Raw genomic sequence first — 21,372 nt, forward strand, 5'->3', positions numbered from 1 at the left:
GACAAATTGTGCTTCATAGTGTCACTTCTGGAGGGGCAGAAAAGCCACAAGAGCCCTTTCCATTTCTCTGGGGGTGAAAAGGGACCTTTACATGAGGAATAAGTTCCACTTATATTCATCTTAAGGTCCCTTTGCATTGTCAGGTCTGAGAATGGGGGAGGGAGGTGAGGGGCGAAATCAGGCCCTTTCACTTCCATAGCTAATACTTCATAAAGTTTTCCACAAACAGAATCCTACAGCTACAGTTCTACATGGTCCTAAGCAATGTATTAACTTCCAATTCCTCCCTCTGCTCTATGCCCAATTCCCTAAGAAAACGTCAGGTCATCATACTGTTTCTCCTTTTGATTGCTCTCTTGTAGGCCAGCCAGAACTTTGTTTCTTCCATTAAGTAAAGCTGCCCTTTAGGAATCATCTTCATGGATTAATTACTTAAAAAGGAGGACTATTACATAAAAGCTTAAAATACAAATGGAGTAAGAATCTATATATTCCGATTCAGTGGAGTGAAGAAATAGAACCAAGGATTCCATGACCAGTGTCATGGTGTATTCAGAATGACTGAGCTTTCTCTGAAGGCAACAAGGTTTCATTTGGCTCTTTGGAAATGCCTCTATGGCTGTTTTCCATGCTCTTCTAATAAATATTTCACATGGGTTTTAATTTAATGCACTAGCAGAGTTTTGGTGTAATGGATATGGGGTAATGTGTTGTCGCTGAAGAACCAAGTAAGAATATCTAGAAAGCAAGCACTTGTATGCTGGAATCTGACCAGGGGCAAAAAATAAAGAAATAAATAACTCAAGAGTGTTTCAGTCGGTGCCACAAAATTCCCTGGGTTCTTTTATTGTTTTGCTTTTGTTACTTTTATTGTTGGTTTTCAAACTCAATTGCACATTCTCTAGCATTAGTTTCATTTTGTTCATTGAATTCCAGATGCTTTTTATTCCTGAATAAAAAATATTTATTCATTACAGTTTCTTACTATTTGTAAATTGCTCAAAATAACCCCTTAAAGAAACAGAGTCCAATACGTCATCTTCCCAAATACCATTAAAAACAAGATTATTAAAGCTTTTCAGCCAAGCAGCCAACAAGCTTCCAAAACTTGACATAGCCATTTAAAAGAATCCTAGTCTTAATACCTTTGATATGTAGAGATTTTTTTTTTTTTGCCTAATTGGGAGAGGAATAAATCCTTTGCTCAGTCGCAACTTCACTAACTCATAGCTCAAAGATGGTTTCCAACTGAGTGGAAGATACTGCGAAATTCAACCAGCGTTTGATGCATCTTATTAAGTATCAGAAAACCAAGAGGAAGCTACTGTCCTCTGTTACCAAGGATGGCAAAGTATGTGCATTTATTGATCAGAGTAGCAAGGTTGAAAAGACAAACGACAAGAAAACAACATAGCATGCAATAAACAGTGCTATTTCTAAACTGTAATGTCAGTTTGCTGTGGCGAGCCTTTCGTTCTGATGTCAGCTAGCCAGGTTTGAACTATGGCCAGGTTTCTTTTAATTACTAGGAAACATTTATGCTGCACTTTCAGTAAGAGCCCCAGACCTGAAGCATCTGTAGAAGGGCCTGAAGCTTTTCACAGTTACCCAGAAATTTAGACTCCCATTTTGTTTTGTTTTGTTTTTTTAATCTGAAAAAAATATAAGAAATCCACAGTGTTGATTTTATTTTAGCCAGGCACAAGACATCTTGCTCATAGCATACATAAGATCACACCAGAAAAGACAAGGACAATTCAAGGTCAAATCTATATCTCACAGAGATGGAATAGACTGTTCCCCTAATCCATTTGCTACAGTTCACGATCTGGAGGACTATAAAGGATGAATAGTAGGGTTCTTTGCACAAAGCACATAGAAGTGACCTCAGCTGCCCTGCTATGAATAATGGGAGCTATTAAACTGAGGTGATGGCAGTAACAACAACATAGCACTTTGTAGTTCCTACTTCTGAGCAAGGGGAAAATCAGAAAGATAATTTAGCCCTCCCGATATTTGTTGTTCTCTTGTTTTTGCCCAGCAGAGTTGCAGCAATGAGCTATTTATTCTGGTATAGCAAACAGCCCCCAAAGTGTAGCATTTTAGTCATCAGCTATTTTAAATGTGCTTCTTTTTAAAAAGCTGACAAACCAACAAAAACCCATTTAAAATAGATCATCATCATAATAAAGAATTCATTATGCACAGTTTCTTTGAAGACAGTTGTTGTGACACTGATAACATGCATAAATAGACAGGTACAACTGAAGGACTGATGGAGGCAGTCAGAATAGTGTCCTTCATCACTATGCACCTTTTCATCATTACCAACCTTGTAACCATGACAGTAGTTTATTTAAAAGGCACATTCATCTCATAATCAAATCATCAGCCTCAGCTTTCAGGCACTTCGGAGACTTCTTGGAAAGTTCTAACAACAGAGCTTTCAACTGTAATGATGTACAGTATGACAACACTACTCACAGCTTTGATTCTTCCTCTTTCTAGATGTATCCTACTCAGCACCTTTTTCATGTAGTAGTCTGCTAAGAAAACTAATGGCACCCCAGAGCTGAAATTGCACCTATGGATCATACTGACAACTACACCATGTTCTCTATACTCTAGCCTGTGGAGAAAGGAGGAGTGAGCCTCTGTCTTAGCTGGTTAAGCTAATTTCTATGAAAAAAATTCTGCCAATATTACTGGAATCTTGTGCAAAAGATCAAAGTCATAGGTTTATTCTATATCTAGCACATTTATGAATTTAACATTTCAGCACACTAACGACATGTTTAAAACTCTCACCAGAAGCAGATCTTATCTAAGCCAACTAAGTGAGAAACTGAAGTCAGACAGGGAATCATAGATCCTGAGTTTTAGCTTCCCGAAGGACTGCAAGCAAGTATGTCACCACTTTGCCTCATTTTGTCAATTTATAAATGACAGAGGACTGAGTTAAGACGTAAGCACAAGCATGTAGCTATGACCTAACTTCTTTCAGTTTTTAGAGAAGGCAGGACAGGGCAGCACCTTAGGGCACCTTTACGCATGCTCCAGGGTGGAGGGTAGGGGGTACAGATGGACATTTTAGTTAGAGCAGCTGCTCTAATTAAAACGCCTAAAATGTCTCATGTATTCAGTATCCCATATTTCGAAATGGCAGTGGGGAGTCTTTAATTAAAGTTCATTTGACAAGGTTTAGTTAAAGCAATCCTGTCGCCACTTTAAAATGTGGGGATGCTGAATACACAAGATGCTACAGCACATTGGAGCATTCTGATTAGAAGGCTCTGGCTGACTCAATTAATCTAGTCTCCTGTGACATGTTCTAATCGGAACGTGTCGGAGCATGTGTAAAAGTGCCCTTAGGATGTGTCTACACATCGCCCTACAGCGATATAGTGATATACTGCATCATTATACAGCACACTATGGCAACCTAGTGATCATGTGTGTCTACATGTGATTGCCAGCTATGTCACCAACTTGCTCCCTGGGTATAGCACACCGCTATGGCGATGTAGTGATGAAATTTAATCATGCACCATGCACACAGCGCAGTAACCTCTCATATTCTTCCAAAAGGAAGAACTAAAGCATGGCGCCGTAGCAACATCATCATACAGCGACATGTAGACTCACCCTTAGAGCCTAAATATTTTTAGCCCTCAGTGTGAAACAAGCCTTAAAACACAACCCAAGTGAAACCAAGAAAGAGATGTCAACCTGAATCTACTGACAGCATGATATAACAATTTGGAGGGCAGTGAATCAGTTTATCTTAATGGGTTGCAAACCCACTAATCCATCCTCACACATTCACCAGCATAACACTTTGTTTGGGGAAGGGAGATCTCTTCCAGTTCTTCATTATGACTCTGCTGAGGAGGTATCACCCCAGACCCACACACGAACCCCTTTTCACCATTAGGGAATTTGTTCTTCTTGCTTCTGGGCTGCACATCTGTCTGCCTAAGACTAGGGAAGGATACTTCTGGTAGAAAGGGGCCCCATTTACCCCGAATGAGTAGGCAGACTATCAGCAGAAGGTGTTTGTTTCAATGATTCTTGCTGCTATCCCCCAAACAATAGCAGGGCCATAGCATAGGGGTGGAAACATACTAAAGGGGGCACCAAAATCCCTTGACAGTGATTTAAGGCCTAAGGTACCAGAACACCTCAAAACAGATCTGAAATGAAAGGAATGATTTACTTCCCAAAAAGAAGTATCTTGAGGCTAACTTAATATTTGCAAAGCCCTTGAGATCCTTAAATAATTAGATGCCAAAGGTGTTAGGATGACACTAATCCTGTATTCTTTACTCAAATCAATTAAATTTTTCCTTTGGGGAAAGCAGAAATGGGGGTTCTTCGAGTAAGAAATTTAATAATATGCTTGTTAGTGGTTGGCTAAAATATTAATGAGTACTGATCAAACCTGGTCTAGCAACAGACCACGCAGCAGGGAGTATTTGGCACTAATGGATCACTTGTTTCCATGATAGCCACAAATTTTATTCCCACTTTTCATAGTCCTTCAGACACACAGTGGTTACCATTATGAAGTGAACATTTATCCACATTACCACACTTGAGTATCTCAGACACTATAGTTCCTATTTTAAGTATAGAAAAAAAAAGGTTGTAATATAAGAATTAATTTATTTTAAAAGGCCAACTGTAGTTTACTTGTTAGGGACAGATTCTATTCCACTAAATCACCTAAGTGCAATTCTATTCCACCCTGTTCAAGTCCTGAAATCCATTAATGCAACTACTTTTGTAACACACTGTCATCTTACCCTTAAGACTGAATCACAAAACCAGCATGGAAGAAGGCAACCCATCCACCTTTTGCATTAACTGTTTTTCAAGGTCTCAAGGAGGGTGGAATAGAATTGCACTTAGGTGCTTAAATGCACTTAAGTACTGAACAGGTGGAATAGAATCTGGCCCTAAGTGGCTATCTTCATGCTAACCTTTGTTCCTGAACTATTAGAAACCACATTAATTGCAGTATTTCACTACCTAGACTAACTTTTCACTAGTCTTGAGAAGTCCTCAAATTCCACATCTCCTTGCAGCATATATCAATGTCATCATGAAATGTAGTCAAAAGGACAAGGATAGAGTCAAAAGGCCTATTTGCACATTTGAAATACATTCAACGTATTCCTTTTCCCATATCATTTCATCATAATTGTCTTTTGTTGGAGTGAAATGGAAGGACCGCCTGCTAAGCTAATAATTTTCTTTAAGTGTTTCTTGTAGGAGACCAGATCTCTCAAGCTGCAAGATTATTTCTAATAAGGTTTCTCCAGAAATGATTATGAATTCTTTTTAAAGAAAGAATAAAAACTTGAATCTTCAACAAATTGAGAAATGAATTTATGGAAAACTTTGGCCAAGATTCTCATAACTAAGACAAAGCAAATATATTTTAATAAGAGGACAGTGCAGATATCATCATTTTTTCTACACACTATTATGCCTTTTGCTTTAGCATTCAAGCCTTAAGGATAAACAAGAACAAGAAAGTCCACAGGAACAAAATATAGATTGAAAATGCAAGGAGATACAGGATAGATGGGGTGGTTAATAAGAATAGTGTGAGGAACTCATACCAGAGGCTAAAGATAATGATTGACAAACATTAAGCACCAAAAAGACCACATGTGAAAAGGGGGAAAAACAGGAGATGTTGACAAGTAAAGAGCAGTGAGAAGAGAGGAGCTGAACATATTTTTTTTAATGAGGTGTTAAGTAGATCACCTCAAAAGGTTGAATAATGGTCATGATGAGGAGTTGGCTAGGGGTGTGAAAAGAGCTGAATAATATGATACTTGGAAAACTCAGGAGAACAGTGAAATATGAGATGAAATAGCTTCTGGATAAAATGGCAAACCACTTATACCACTCAAATGACTTTTAGCAATGCTACAAGTAAAAGTGCTGGGGATCTCATTAAAGTAACAGCATGTGAAAACACACAGAGACACACACACACTTTGAAAAAAAGCGCAAGAATTATCTCAATATTTAAAATTGAAATCTCTCCTTCCTTTCTCAAAACTTGAATGACATCTTCTATACCATACCCATTTTAAAGTTAAGTATATACATAAGTTCAACTGAAGTCTATATACACCTGTGGCTGAACTGAGGTCATAATTAACAATCTACGTTTCAGTCTTCCTTTATTTCTATATTGTTTTGCCATGGTTTATCCCATTTGACTAAGCCTTTTGCAAGGAAAGAAGAATTCTCATATTATCGTGTCTCATAAACTTAAGGTGCTACAAAGAATTAATAAATACAGATTTAAAAGTATATTTCTGTCTCCTTATACCTCCCCCCCTCACCACACAAAAAAATTATGCTAAAAATGGAAGAAGTACAGGAAGTTCAGTTAGGCCTCAACTCTACAACCTGCCAACTCCTAAGTGTATGGAAGGAGCACAGCAATGGGCAGGAGGGGTGTACATTGTGGTGTAAAAAGACCTCATAGACCCAAACTGTAGCAAACAAGTTTTAGAAACATCTGTTTGAGCTCTATATATCTTACTTCCTACATAGTTGTACCCCATTAACATTCCACCTCAGGGAAGAGGAAAGGTCAGGATTTACTTCATTGAAAGTAAGAAAGAACAAACTGTGGAAACATTTTTAATGGGAAATAAAGCAAGGAGGGGTATTGTCAAGCTGTGCACAAATACATTTCAAAAGTGTCTAAAATAGCTTGCATTTGTTTGAAGTAACTTGACAGTGACAAAAGTCAAAGGAAGTTTGTGGTGGGTGTTCAAGGATGGCAAGGAACAGGATATGCTTATGTGCAGAGATTCTAAACATAGAACTCCACTGTGCAGCAAGGATGAGACAGTTCATCAACAGCATCTATAGGAGGTCAGGGATATAACACGGAAGACGGAAGCACCATATGCCACTGTTCACACAGAAGAGAGACAGATAAAAATTCATTTCCAAAAAGCATTTTGCTGGGTCCACATTTTCAATGTATATATAAATAAACAAAGACCATGGTGAGTACAGGTTGAAGAACTGAAGAATCAAAAGGGGCCAAATGTGAAAACTTCACTCACATCAAATAGTATTTGACATCAGAGAAGTCCCAATTAAGTCAATGTAGAAATATCAAAATGGCACTGTTCATAATAACAGGCAATTTTAAAGGTCAGGATTTTGTACCTGTTGCAGTTTTGCAGTTGGAAGTAAGGTCACTCAGCTCTGAGTTCAGCTTATCTGAACCATAAAACAAATTTACATAGTTGGAAAAACATTTTTTATACATATATAATGTAAAACAATTTTTAAAATGACATTTTGTGAATAACAACAAGTACTATATTACACCCCATATTTAATATAAAGCTTGGACAAAACTTTGAAAGTTTTCAAAAAAAAAAATTCAAGTGAGCATTTGGCAGCGAAAAAAATAAGCAGTATGCATTGTCTTATAACTCAGCTGGTTGTCCATCCACCAGTGCTTTGTGAAGAAAACCAAAGCCCAGAATTAAAATCACCATGAAAACTTTTAAACAAACTTGCCAACCTATGAGCTTTTTTACCTGGATACATTCTTTCCTTAGTTCTTTTACAACCTGTCTCTCTACTGGTGCTACTAGATTTCCAACTTGCCAAGCAATCCATTTTTACTGCATTTCTGTTCATCTACATTTGTTACCTGAGTCTTATTTTTCAGATAAGAATCCCATGACCTGTGTTTCAAATGATGGTGACAATAAACTCATGTCAGTCTCAAATACAGGGCCTTAATCACTTATCTAATGCATTGCAGCCCCTTTTAATCTGGAATCAATTGGCATTGATTAAAAAAAAGCATGCTTACGAAGTCTAAGGGGAACTCAAAGGAAAAAGTAGGACAGATGGGCATGTGCAGAAGGACTTTTTTATGTTTCAGGGTGAATTATGACACTGTGCAGATTTGGCTTTACAGTCATCCCATGAGGATAGAGCTAAATGCACAGTAAGCTGATGAAATTGCAGGATGAGCCTACTGATCTTTCATTATAATTTCTGCTACTACTTTAGGCTTTCAGCTATAAACAATTAAAATACCTGAGGGTGGGAGGTGGAATCTTCACTTAGACTAAACTGATGTAACTATTGAAGTCAATAGCCTCATCTTAACTTGCACCAGTCAAGGATTTTGCCCAGTTATGTCTACTTTAGCTAAGATGATAAGAGAAATAAGTGTATTAAGAATCTACAAGGAAGGGAGAGAGAATGAGAACGAGACTAGGGAAGTCAGGAAAGAAGAACATGAGCATTCACAAAAGTCAAGTCAGCAATACTGCCACATTCTCCCTTAGGAAACATGTCACTGCTAGCCTTCTAGAAAATAGATTTTCCTAGGCTATATTATTCTGCATAATTACAAAGAAATTGAAAAAAACAAAGAGGGTCTTATGATCAGACAATAAGCTCTACCAGTAAACTAAGGCATGTACAGATATTCACTCTTCCAGAAAAAACTCCCTGGGATATGATTTAATCCTGGTTGTTCCGAGATTTTTTTTCCTGGAGTGGCTATTTTTACCCTGGCAGAAAAAGACTGAACATCTATACACTCATACTCCTGGGTTCTGCCCAAAAAACAGTGATTCTCCCAGGAGAAACTGAAAGTCTGTATGATGCCCTAACGTTCAAAGGTTTGGGGTAATTTTCTCCATTAATCTTAGTCAAAGAGAGAAATACCAGCACAAGGCCAGTTTTAATAGCGGATGAATAGAAAAATGAGTTTGGTAGAGTCCATAGACTCTTAAAATGATTGTGTACATATTTTGCAAGAACTAGGAAAGACCAAAAGGGAGTACATTTGGGATCAGAGCACAATACTGACTAAAGCAGGGGAAGAAGACCTGAAAAGAACCATGTTAACTAACAACAGGGACAGAAAATTGGTATTGACCATAGCTAAAAAGCTAGGGCATGCAACAGTGTAAAAGATAGAGAAACGGAGGCAGTAAGGTGTCACATGAAAGACACTTTGTGGATAGAGAAAGATGATGTATTTCAGGAGTTACTCAGCTCAAGTAAGGATTAGGATCATAAGCATGGACAGATATATGTTTTCATTTTATGAACAAAAGATGCACAAGGTTTTCTTGCAAGAAGTGAATGAGAACTATTACCACAAAAGTTGTACTGAGGCTATGATATGTAGAACACAGAACAGGTAGACAATTTTGAAAATGGTGCTTCCCATTGGTGAAAGGACTGATAAACGTTGACATGGATAGTCTGCAAACAATATTTATTTTTTCAAATTCATGCTCTCAGAAAGCTTAATATTACCAAAGATGTCCCAGGTAACTGCACTGTATTGCTAATATATGTTTTCTTAATATTAAGTATAATTCTCATGATCCTGACAGATTCATAGATTCATATAGATTCATTCATAGATTCATAGATGTTAGGGTCGGAAGGGACCTCAATAGATCACCGAGTCCGACCCCCTAGATGCTAGATACAAATTCAAGACAGGTCATTTAAGAGGAGTAAGGCCAAAGGAATCTTCTCTGGGAGATTCTCCAACACCTTTTCAACAGAGGGATAGTTTTTTTCTCCCTGGAAAGAAAGAGGGTAAAGAGCTCTCCTCAAATACTGAGAAGCTTCAGCAACCCAAGTAAAGGAACAACTGTTTCCCCACTATGACTATGGTTCTTTTGGGCCCATCCAGACAAGCGCATACATGTCTTGCCCACTGCTAAATGGGCAGAAACAATTGGTGACAGATAGGGGGGACAAGGCTGAACTCCTCAACGAGGTCTTTGCCTCAGTGTTCCTAAGTGAGGGGCATGACGAGTCTCACTGGGGTTGTAGAGAGGCAGCAGCAAGGCGCCAGACTTCCATACGTAGATCCTGAGGTGGTGCAGAGTCATTTGGAAGAACTGGATGCCTTTAAATTGGCAGGCCCGGATGGGCTCCATCCAAGGGTGCTGAAGGCACTGGCCAACAACATTGCAGAGCCGTTGGCGCGAATATTCGAACGCTCGTGACGCACGGGCCAAGTCCCGGAGGACTGGAAAAGGGCTAACGTGGTCCCCATTTTCAAAAAGGGGAGGAAGGAGGACCCGGGCAACTATAGGCCAGTCAGTCTCACCTCCATCCTTGGTAAAGTCTTTGAAAAAATTATCAAGGCTCACATTTGCGAGAGCCCGGCAGGGCAGATTATGCTGAGGGGAAACCAGCACGGGTTTGTGGCGGGCAGATCGTGCCTGACCAACCTAGTCTCTTTCTATGACCAGGTTACGAAATGCCTGGACACAGGAGGAGGGGTGGATGTCGTATACTTAGACTTCAGGAAGGCCTTCGATACAGTATCCCACCCCATACTGGTGAACAAGTTAAGAGGCTGTGACGTGGATGACTGCACAGTCCGGTGGGTGGCGAATTGGCTAGAGGGTCGCACCCAAAGAGTCGTGGTAGATGGGTCGGTCTCAACCTGGAAGTGTGTGGGCAGTGGGGTCCCGCAGGGCTCGGTCCTTGGACCGATACTCTTTAATGTCTTCATCAGCGACTTGGACGAGGGAGTCAAATGTACTCTGTCCAAGTTTGCAGATGACACAAAGCTATGGGGAGAAGTGGACACGCCGGAGGGCAGGGAACAGCTGAAGGCAGACCTGGATAGGTTGGACAAGTGGGCAGAAAACAACAGGATGCAGTTCAACAAGGAGAAATGCAAAGTGCTGCACCTAGGGAGGAAAAATGTCCAGCACACCTACAGCCTAGGGAATGACCTGCTGGGTGGCACAGAGGTGGAAAGGGATCTTGGAGTCCTAGTGGACTCCAAGATGAACATGAGTCAGCAGTCTGACGAAGCCATCAGAAAAGCCAATGGCACTTTATCGTGCATCAGCAGATGCATGACGAATAGGTCCAAGGAGGTGATACTTCCCCTCTATTGGGCGCTGGTCAGACCGCAGTTGGAGTACTGCATGCAATTCTGGGCGCCACACTTCAAAAAGGATGCGGATAACCTGGAGAGGGTCCAGAGAAGGGCAACTCGTATGGTCAAGGGCCTGCAGACCAAGCCCTACGAGGAGAGACTAGAGAAACTGGACCTTTTCAGCCTCCGCAAGAGAAGGTTGAGAGGCGACCTTGTGGCTGCCTATAAGTTCGTCACGGGGGCACAGAAGGGAATTGGTGAGTATTTATTCACCAAGGCGCCCCCGGGGGTTACAAGAAATAATGGCCCAAGCTAGCAGAGAGCAGATTTAGATTGGACATTAGGAAGAACTTCTTCACAGTTCGAGTGGCCAAGGTCTGGAACGGGCTCCCAAGGGAGGTGGTGCTCTCCCCTACCCTGGGGGTCTTCAAGAGGAGGTTAGATGAGTATCTAGCTGGGGTCATCTAGACCCAGCACTCTTTCCTGCTTATGCGGGGGGTCGGACTCGATGATCTATTGAGGTCCCTTCCGACCCTAACATCTATGAATCTATGCCTTTTGAAGCGTCTCAAATCTATTTGAGATGCCGCAAGAGGCACGCTGAAAATGAAAACATTTTCCCCATGCTGCGTATTTGCAGTGTGGGCTCAAAATGTGATGCCTAGATTTCCAAGTATCAAATAAAAACACCCTGGAGAAAAGTGGTGCAGGGAATGGTTCCCCACAATGCCCTGACGCAAGTTGGGTCTTGCACCTCCAGAGACACACTGGCATCTGGCCAGAGTGTCTCTATGGTATCCCCTGCTGCCCTAGCATGCTGGGTTCACTTGTGAGGCAAACAGGAGCAGTGCAAGGTGGCATGACCTGGGCACTGTCCCTACTAAGTAGTTAGAGGGATCATGGGTCGGGGGGAGGCCTGTGGATGTAGGGGGGTTAAGTGGGGGTGGGGGGGCCAGTTGGGGGGCATGGGTCCCCCACAGGGCCCACAGCTCCCCCCCCCTCCCTGCAGCAGTAGTGGCCATGGGGCACTCAGGGCCCACTGCAGCCAGAGCCTCCCATGGGACTGTGCGGCTCCGGCCACCTCAGAGCTGGCTCCGCCTGTGTCACTTTTCATGGGTCCAGCCCGGCATGGCACAGCATGGGGCCATGCACCTTCGGGCAGCCCCGGGCTGCTCAGGCTATTACCCAGGGCCTGGCCCCACTCTCAGGGACTACATGCCGTGCCAGGCCAGGTCCTGCCTCCATGGAACCGGCCCAGCCCAACGACGCTCAGGGCCTGTGTACTCAGGACCTAGCCCAGCATGACACAGTCCCTGCAAGTGGGGCCGGGCCCCAGGTAACAGCCTGAGTGACCCAGAGCTGCCTCAAGGTGCACAGTCCTGCGCCAAGCTGGACCAGACCCATGACAAGTAGCACAGGTGGAGCCAGCTCTGAACCCCAGCCTCTAGCTCCCTCTGGCTGCAGATCTGGGAGAAGCTGGGCAGGATTTTTCTGCCCCAAGTGGCACAACTTGTCCCACACCAAAATGCATGTCCAGGCACGTATGCTGAGGCAAAAATCTCCGGCACAAATTTGCGCTGCTCCTATTTGAGCTGCTGTAAGTGCACATGCCTGCATGTGTTGATGCACTCCTTGTGTCCCTCCTCTCCTCATAACTCTCTGACACGGTGCTTCCAAGGTCTTTCCTTTGCTTTTGCCATAAGGGACATAGTTCAGGTTTGTTTCTGTCCCAGTGAGGGATGGGCAGTCTGCAGGGCTGTGAAATAGGGGTTTCATTATCAGGAGCAGCAAACAGACAGCAGGATTGCAAAACAAAGGATAGCTTGGTTGGTGGAATAGCAAGACCATTAAACAGAAGAAAGAGTCATTAACACCTGTGGAATGAAGGGTTTAGAAGGAATCAGGTAGATTATAGAAAGCCATAAAGACTCCCTCAGCACTCCCTGACTAGAAATGCTGCTGCCACTGCCAGCCAGTTGGTTTTAAATGGTAGGTGGAGCAGGAATCAAAGTAGGGGAGAGCAGGGGGGGTGCAAGTGTAATGTCGATCTGCCCCTGTACCTATATTTATAAATATCATAAGGTCACTGCTACACATTACTTATATCACATTATTAACTGGTTAATTGTGTAATGAATTTAGATCAGCCACATGTGCAAAGTAATTATCACAGGATAAAAATGAATAGCCAATATAAAAAGAGCCAACCAACTACCAAGTTAGTGCTTGAAAATGTATAACAACTTTACTGCTGGTTTCTATTCAGCTTTAATGTGAACATGCAGCAGGGCCCTAGTAACAAGCAATATGGCCCACCTTACCTCACCACATGGTAGAGCCTGTACTAGCTGGAGACCACTAAGTCTCTGCAACTAAAGCAGCACTTAACTAGAAGCTGAAGGATAGTAAGATGGATGGACAATGGCCCAACACTGATGAGTTTGCAGTCTGACAATAGATGGAGTTCAAATTGAGGACGTCAGTAGCAAAGTCCTGCTCTTTCCTAATGACCTGCCACATGATGATCAGTATAACTGAGTATATGTGTAGCCATTAGAGACAGGTATGGCAAACGATTTCCTTTTTGTCAGGTTAATTACCTTCACTTTATTAGAAGCAGTTTAATCAAAGGGAGCATAAAATAAATGTACATTCAGCAGCTTTGTTCAAACTAAAGGCCTCCTCAATATATTCCAAGTTCCCTACATGAGATTTGTCCTTTTGGACTCAAAGTATTATTTTTCCAGGCACTCAATGGGAAAAATTCCTCTATAGCACATACCATATCTACTGAAAGCTTGGCATATGCTTACATTGACTTTGCTATATTTAATGGGCAAGGATACTAGCTTCCGCAATTCAATTAAAGCTCCAGCTTTAATTCACCATTTGATAGTAGTAGGTAGAATAAAAAGGCATGTGCTGACAGGGAAAAAGGGAAATGAAAAAAGGGCAGTGGGGAAGCGTTAACAGATTAAAATTAAAGATTTCTATCTTTACTTTAAAGTGCATGCAAGAGAGAAATGAAACATTCTCACACACAAGAGGGAGGACTTTTAATATGAAATATACAATACAATCATAATCAATCATTGAACATGTTCACAATAGTATGGCTCATGCGTGCTGAAAGAATTTGTAAATGTACAGGACAAGGACTTGAGAAATTGTTATAAATGAATGGCTTTATTAGTCAGCCTGTGAGCTGCACTGCCTAGAAAGCTGGATTTTCCTTCATTTTTTAAAATCATCCATTAGTAACCTCAAAACATCACTTCTGTGTCAAAAATCCTGCCAGTCTCGCTCTCAAAAAAGTAGATGATGCGTCTTGAAAGCTTCTTGGCAACAGTTACAAAAATTCCAGCAGTAAAGTAATATAACAGCGCAGGAAGGAATTGATGGTTTCTTGATAATCATTTTTTAATCCAATTAGCTAAATATAAGCAATTCTGCCAAAGTTATCTTGAATGTTTATTAGTACTGCCACCAATTTTACTGGAACATTGAAAATATGGCTATCAAAGGGCTTCCTGTGAGGAAAGAATGAACTAGTCACCTATAGGACACACAGAAGAGAAATCTCTTCTGGAGTCAATTTAGGACTCATTAGAAATGTGTGGCCCAATCTTTCTGACTGTCAGCTAATGGAATCTATCTAAAAGGCATGAGAATAAACTGCTAATGAGGTGTGTGTGCCAATACTTTTCCCCACTTTCAAGAGCTTAGAAAGCAGTAGCCTGTTGTGAGCTGATTTACTTCTCACGTTCCTCCAAACCCCTGGGCCAGGGACAAACATTACACATAAACCAGTTTAAGTGATCAGAAACTATCAGCAGACCCTCGGTGCTTGGAGCAAGTCCCCTCCCAGCAGGAAGGGGCTTATTCAGCTGCTGGCTGCTCACATTACAGCAGGGTCTGCCCAACCAGGTCTGCCTGGCCCAGCTGCTGCTGCCCTGTGCTCAGAGACAGGTCTCTGCCGATAAGAGGGGGCTTATTCAGCCGCTGTCTCTGAGCACAGGACAGCAGCGTCCAGGCCGGGCAGACCCTTCTGCGGTGTGAGTGGCCTCTCTCTGTGCTTTGGGAAGCTCCCTCCGGGCAGAAAGGGGCTTATTCAGCTGCTGGCCATGGGGTCTACCTGGCCGGGCTACCCCTGAAGCTCAGGGGAGGAATAATGAGGACTGAATAAGCCCCCTCCATGTCTTGCCCCAGCACAGAACAAGCAGTAGGGCCGGCCCTGGCCACACCCAGCACAAGGAATGTCAAAAGGCAGGTGACCCACGGGCAGGAACCTGTCATGGCTTCCCAACAGGGCTGCATTATGGGGCCAGCAGAGTGGCCGTGGAGTGTGGCAGCACTGCAGGGGCTTGCAGGGCTCCGGCCCCAGACCACAGCACTGCCGCACACAGCCCGAGCCTGCAGCACAGCCCCTCACCAGGAAGAGGCTCGCTCTCCACCACAGTGTGACAGGGGCTGCTACCCCCAGTAAGGGCTCTACCCCTCCCGCCACAGCAGTGGGGAGGGGGCATGGCTGGGCAGGGCCCTGGGGGGGCAGGGATGGGGTTATTCCTTTGGCAAAGGGGACAGCCGGGGGCCTATTCCAGGCAGGGAGCCACCCAGCTGCCAGTGGGGTAGAGGGGAAAGAGCTCTGCTCCCTGCCCAATTCTGCCTCGGGGGCCATGGTGCCCCCCTGCTGCAGCAGCGAGGGGGGAGTGCAGACAGACCCAGGTTGGGTCCCTGCCAGTGGCAAAGGGAGGGGGAATTATGCCCCTCTCTGGCTGGCTCAGCCTGGGTTGGCCATGCCCTCCCCAGCACAGCTTTCCTGCAGCTGAGGGCCAGCTCTAGCGCCCCCTGCGCCTGGCCTGAGCAACAGCAGGCATGTGCCCACATTGCCTCAGTGAAGAGAGCATGTTTTTCCTGTTACAAACCAGTTCAGCCTAGGCAGGTTAGACTAACCAGCAAAGGTTGAATCAGTTCAAGCTCTGGCTTTTTGAATGTCTGTCCCTAGCCCTAGAAACACATGAACAAGGTAGAGATAATAAGGAGATGGCCCCTTTTTGTTCTCTCATTCAAAACAGATTCTTCTTCATGTTGCAACAGGCCACCACTTTCCAAGAAGGTGACCTAAAGAAGAATATATTATATTTGAAAGTTTATCTAAGTCTACCCAACCATGCAGTGGCTCCAATAAAAGATATCACCCATAAGAATTCTTGTCTTTCACATGTTTCCTGGACCATCATGCTACAACATCACTTCAACACTACCAAAATGTGATATATGATATTCTCATCAGGCTTTGAATGATCACTCACTTTCTTTGAATAGACAACAAGGAATGAAGACAAAAGACAGAAAACAAAGGAATGAAGAGACAAAGTTGATATCAACTCCTCTCTCATGCAGGCCACAGAAAATCTTGGTCTTGTGCTTTAAAGGCTGGCTTCTTAATGAATAGGTCCAGACAAGGCAGCAGCAGGGGCTAGCACAGCCATTGTGTAGCCCAGTTTTTCTTTTTTATTTATTTATTTTAAAATGCATTCCCTCCCCTTTCCCCAACCATTTCTGACTTTTTCTCTCCCTCTCTATTCCCTACAGATAAGTATAAGTGAGCTCAGACTTAGGATAAGCTTTAAACATTTTTATTTTGGTAGCAAACTTTTGATTTTGGATATCCATTGTTTTATATTGTATTATTATTAGCTTTGTATTGATTTTTACTGTTGTATATTGTATTATTATCATTTTCGTATTGATTTTTATTGTTTCATATGGATATTGTATGGTTTAGGCCTATGTTTGTAAGTGAACCAAAGTCATGTCAAGTTTCCATTTTATATGTCAAGCCTCCATCTTCTGTCCTCTCCCTGGGCATCCCAGGTTGCAACTGTATGAGTCACATACCTCTCCCATGCAAATTGGTTCCCCAGTGAATGAGTGTGATTGGGAATGATTGAAATACAATGGTAGCAGGCCTCTACTGAATGGCCTGTAATGACTGGGCCATCACCTCACATTGATTCTCCCAGGAACCACAGACCTCACCCAGGAACAGAGATAAGAACAGCATTTGAAAGACAAAGGACCCTGCAGAACCAGCAACTCTCACCATTACAGACACCCAAAACTGCACATCTCTGCAGGGAGCACACATGCTCAGTACGCCAGGGGCTGACCCCAGCCTGGGCATGCCGCCTGTTATTAGGGTCACACAATGTCTGCCCCTATAAAAAGGGACAGTGAAGACAGACCCAGTGGGAACGCCATTTCCATCTGGACGACCACCATGCCACACCACCTATCCACCCAGAGGGCCTGCCGGCAACCCCCCTCTGGACAACACCTACTGGACAAGGACCTCTTCCAGCCTGGATAGGTAGTTATTACTTGCACACCTCCTCCTACAATTTGGACTCTCTCTCTCTCTCTCTGTCTCTCTCTCTCTCCTCCTGTACTTCAGTGGACTTCAGCCCCTGAACCAAGCCTCTTTAACCCCTGCTACCATTGTGTGTGTGTGTGTATGTGTGTGTGTGTGGGTGCAAGGGAACCAATTTAGCATTGTGTCACCATCTCCCCTGTTCAATAAAACCACTGTCATTTGCAACCCCGAGTTGGGTCATGTTTTACTGAATCCCAGTCCCTTCCTTATCTTGAATTCCAGCCTCATTCTCTCTCTGAGCTCCAGTTCCCACCTTCTCTGCTAGTTTCCCGATCTCCTCCCAATTCCATCTTCCCTTTTCTGCCACCTCTCAGCCTCTCCTTGCTTTCCTGCTGTCCCTGCTGCCTGCTGCTTTTCCCGTGATTTTCTACTGTCCGTTTCTCTGTTTTCAGGCTACCCACACACCTTCTGTAATCTCTCCCCCACCCCCACCCCATCCTGCAGCTTCCCAGCTCCTATTAGCTTTCCTGCACTTTCCTCCAGCTTCCAGCACCTACTGCTGCTCCCTGCAACTTCTCCAGCTGCCCCGGAGCCATCCTCTGGCTCCCCACACCCAGAGCCCCTCTTTAACACCCACACTTTCCCTTAGTCCCATTTTCCCTGTCCCCATCTACCTTTTCAGCTCCCTCGTAGCTCTGGCTTCAGTCCCAGACTCTGTGCCGGCATGCTTCCCTGTTCTGCAGGCTTTGGGCATTGTCTTTTAATCAATTAAGATCAATTAACCTAAAGTTAACCCCGAGCCTCAGTTCTTCAGCCCAGGCCCCTGTAGTCTACAGGTTCTAATCCTGGTCCTGGTAACTTTAACTCCTTACACTTCTACTTCCTTACCTTAACCTTTCCCCAGGTATCCCAAGTACACCAAGCATATACATACATACACTTCACAACACCCAACTTAGGAACTCACCTGTGTGTATGTGTAGGTGGGTGGTATGTGTGTAAATTAGTGAATACACATATATATACATATATAAATATCATTGTGTGTGTGTGTGGTATATGAATTAGTAATCCACGTATGTGTATTGAATGTGCAGGTATTGGTAACTGGTAACTGATTCTGTCTAAATTTGGTGTGTGTAGCATGTATGGGCTTAAACTGGTGATAGGTGTGCATAAACCTAAACTAGTTATTTGGAACATGTGTGTATCTGAGTTGCTAGTGAGAGGGGGTGTGTGTGTGTGTGTGTGTGTATATATATATATATATATATATATATATATATATAGCATTGTGTGCATGATATACGAATTAGTGATCTGTGTCTAACTTTTGGGGTGTATAGTGTATGTGCTTGAATTGGTAATAGATATGCATGTGCCTAGGCTGGTTTGAATGTGTATGTGCCTGAGCTGGTAGTGTGCATGTGTATGCACCTAATTGATTTGTGTGTTTGTATATGTGCAATTGTGTTACACCCGCCTGTCTAATAGCACAATATTGAGATCCTGAGAGTTGGCCTGACCCCACAGGACAACAATTGCAGTCTGCTTTCCACTGCCAATGAGCATTCCCAATGGGGTCCTGTGCCCGAAATTTCTGCGGAAGCCCCCCTCCCTCTCCAAATTCTTGGCTCTTCTACAAGCTCCACACACCAAACAAAATAGTTCCACAGGCTCCATTAAATTAAAACAGCCCAAAATTCTTCTTGTGTGACCATAGAGTAGCCCCATGCCAGTCCACCTAGTCCATCTCTGGCCTATAAAGTACATAAAACAGATGACAAAAATGCTATTGACTTGAATGCTATTTGAAATGTTAACCCATTCTCTTTATCCGATTGGCACCCATCCAAAACAACGCTGCTTCAGCAGATAACAATGTTGATACATTTGGTGAGAGCAATGCTTATTAGTCATTAGGAACACAGGCAGATCCATGATTTACTAAAGAGGGGTACAGTATACTGTCCCTCAGACCATGGGAGGGGATAGGGGTGAGGTGTGCCTGAGGCCCTCAGACTGGTAGGGGGACATCAGGGAGCTGGGCAGAGCCCAGCTGGTTGTGAGGAATGTGCCCACCATCACTTCTGCCACTGTCCCTGGCTTTTATTGTCTGATCTCACTGCAGAGGCAAAAAGAGTTGAATATATGATGCCTGGAACATGAAACAGGGAGGAAGTAATCTTTTTAACTGTTCAAGCAATGGTGATTAAGTTCAATTCACTCAAGCATCTAAGGCCATATGTAGATGAAACAAGAGGCATCTGTGCACAACACTTTAAAGCAAGCAAAATGCTTTTGCACCACTTTAATGGTGTCCGTGTTTGCATGCCTCAGTGGCATATTGCGCATTAATTCCAGCCGCTGTAGGAAATTCTGTGGCGTAATGCACCTTAAATGACTTGGGATGCAGCAAACTAAAACTCCTTCAAGGAGTTTTAGTTTGTTGCCCCTACAGCCGTGGAGTGAAGCACCGGGCTCCGTGGAGCTCCACGGCTCTGCAGGAAGCCCTGCAGGCAGCCTGACGGCAGCCTAGGAAAGCAGCTCCACCCAAGAAAAGAGGTGAGCCTCTGATCTTTTTTTTCTTTCCCCTCTGGAGCCTGCCTGCCAGCCTGAGCTGCGCGGGGGCCCGGTGTTTCCCTCCACAGCTATGGTGCCCCCCCAGGACCACCCGAGCTGGTTGCCTGCAGGCAGGTGTCACCCAGTGGAGGCTGCTGCTGCTGCATAGGTAAGCACTAGCCCCACCCCACAGCAGCTCAGCCTCCCCTCCTTGCTAGAGAGGCAGGCAAGTCAGCAGGATGTGTGCACGACATGGTGGTTTAATCAGCCCTAAATTGAACCAGTGTTTTTTAAAACCCACCGCTTCAGTTTAGGGCCCCATTTCGTCTACACACACCCTAAAAAGTTTAGCTTTTAACCTAAGGCAATTTTTTTGGTTGAATTTGGAAAATTGGACTTAAAATTTCACAAAAAGAAAAAAACCTACTTTCAAATGTTTTGGTGCATCCACTTGTAGAAGTAGCTAGAAATATTGCAAAAATATTTTTTCTCAACATATACATTGCACTCACTCTTCAATGCAAACCAAGATATGGGAGGAAAAAGAAGTTAATTACTGGGAAGTTTCAGTCTCACAAAAATTAGCTTTAGTTTTGTTTCAAGATGTAGGCAAACGTTTAGGGAAGTTCATATCTTATCTGAACAGATTTGTGTATACTTGAAAGAGAGAAAAATAGAAGAATGATGGTAAGGAAGGGAAGCAACTGCACTGAGCAGAGAAGGAGATTTTAAACAGTTACAGTTTTCCAACAATCAGCATTATTTTGAATCAAATGCTACCATGGCTCAAATTTTACCATTGCTACACTTAAAATAAATTACTCAAATATTTATTACTTTTTTTTTATTTACTGACTGGGCAGCCATATTCTGAAAAAATTCCAACTAGCGGAGAAAAGTGTGGCTTTCTTCCTTAAACACTAATACAACCCTGAACTAGTTGTGGGGTTTTTTTGTGCTTCTATCATTTCATGTATTAATATCACCTCTTAAATGTCTTATTTACAATGAGAAGCTGCATGTTCATATCTTTGTCCATGTCACACAACCAAGAATTCTAAGCTGGAAAACTAAAGTTGTATTCACACCAGGAATGTGACTATGTGCCTTTGTTTATGCAACAGGAGGTGGTCCCATTCCTAGGTATAGCTAGGGAGCCTATTTTGGGAATGCTATGAAAGCCTACACACAGAAATATTTAAGCACTCTTGGCAAACAGGCCCACGTATACTCATCCAGGTATTCGACTGCAAAGGATCGCAGATTAGTACAATATACTTATTCTTCTTTGTTCACTAGAATTTTTGTAACTTTTTTCCTCTCTTGAGATAAATATTTTCTTGGAAAAAAGCAATGAAAACATTAACATGAGCATGTTTGAATTTTCTAATCTGCTCGTATTTCAAAAGACTCATAAATGCATTCATATAGTTCACTAAAATTAAGCCATAGTTGGTTTTTTCCTGAAACAACAGAACAGTCTCCCTCCTCTATTTTG

At 43.0% G+C, this 21,372-nt stretch overlaps 1 protein-coding gene across 1 annotated transcript in view; it reads right to left on the reverse strand.

Annotated features, from left to right (window-relative positions):
* LOC102563423 (hypothetical protein) overlaps window positions 1-21,372 on the reverse strand; it is a 718,626-nt gene that overhangs the window by 68,767 nt on the left and 628,487 nt on the right. The window lies entirely within an intron of this gene.

The sequence above is a fragment of the Alligator mississippiensis genome, chromosome 3 (genome assembly GCF_030867095.1).
Source record: "Alligator mississippiensis isolate rAllMis1 chromosome 3, rAllMis1, whole genome shotgun sequence".
Classification (NCBI taxonomy): Eukaryota; Metazoa; Chordata; order Crocodylia; family Alligatoridae; genus Alligator; species Alligator mississippiensis.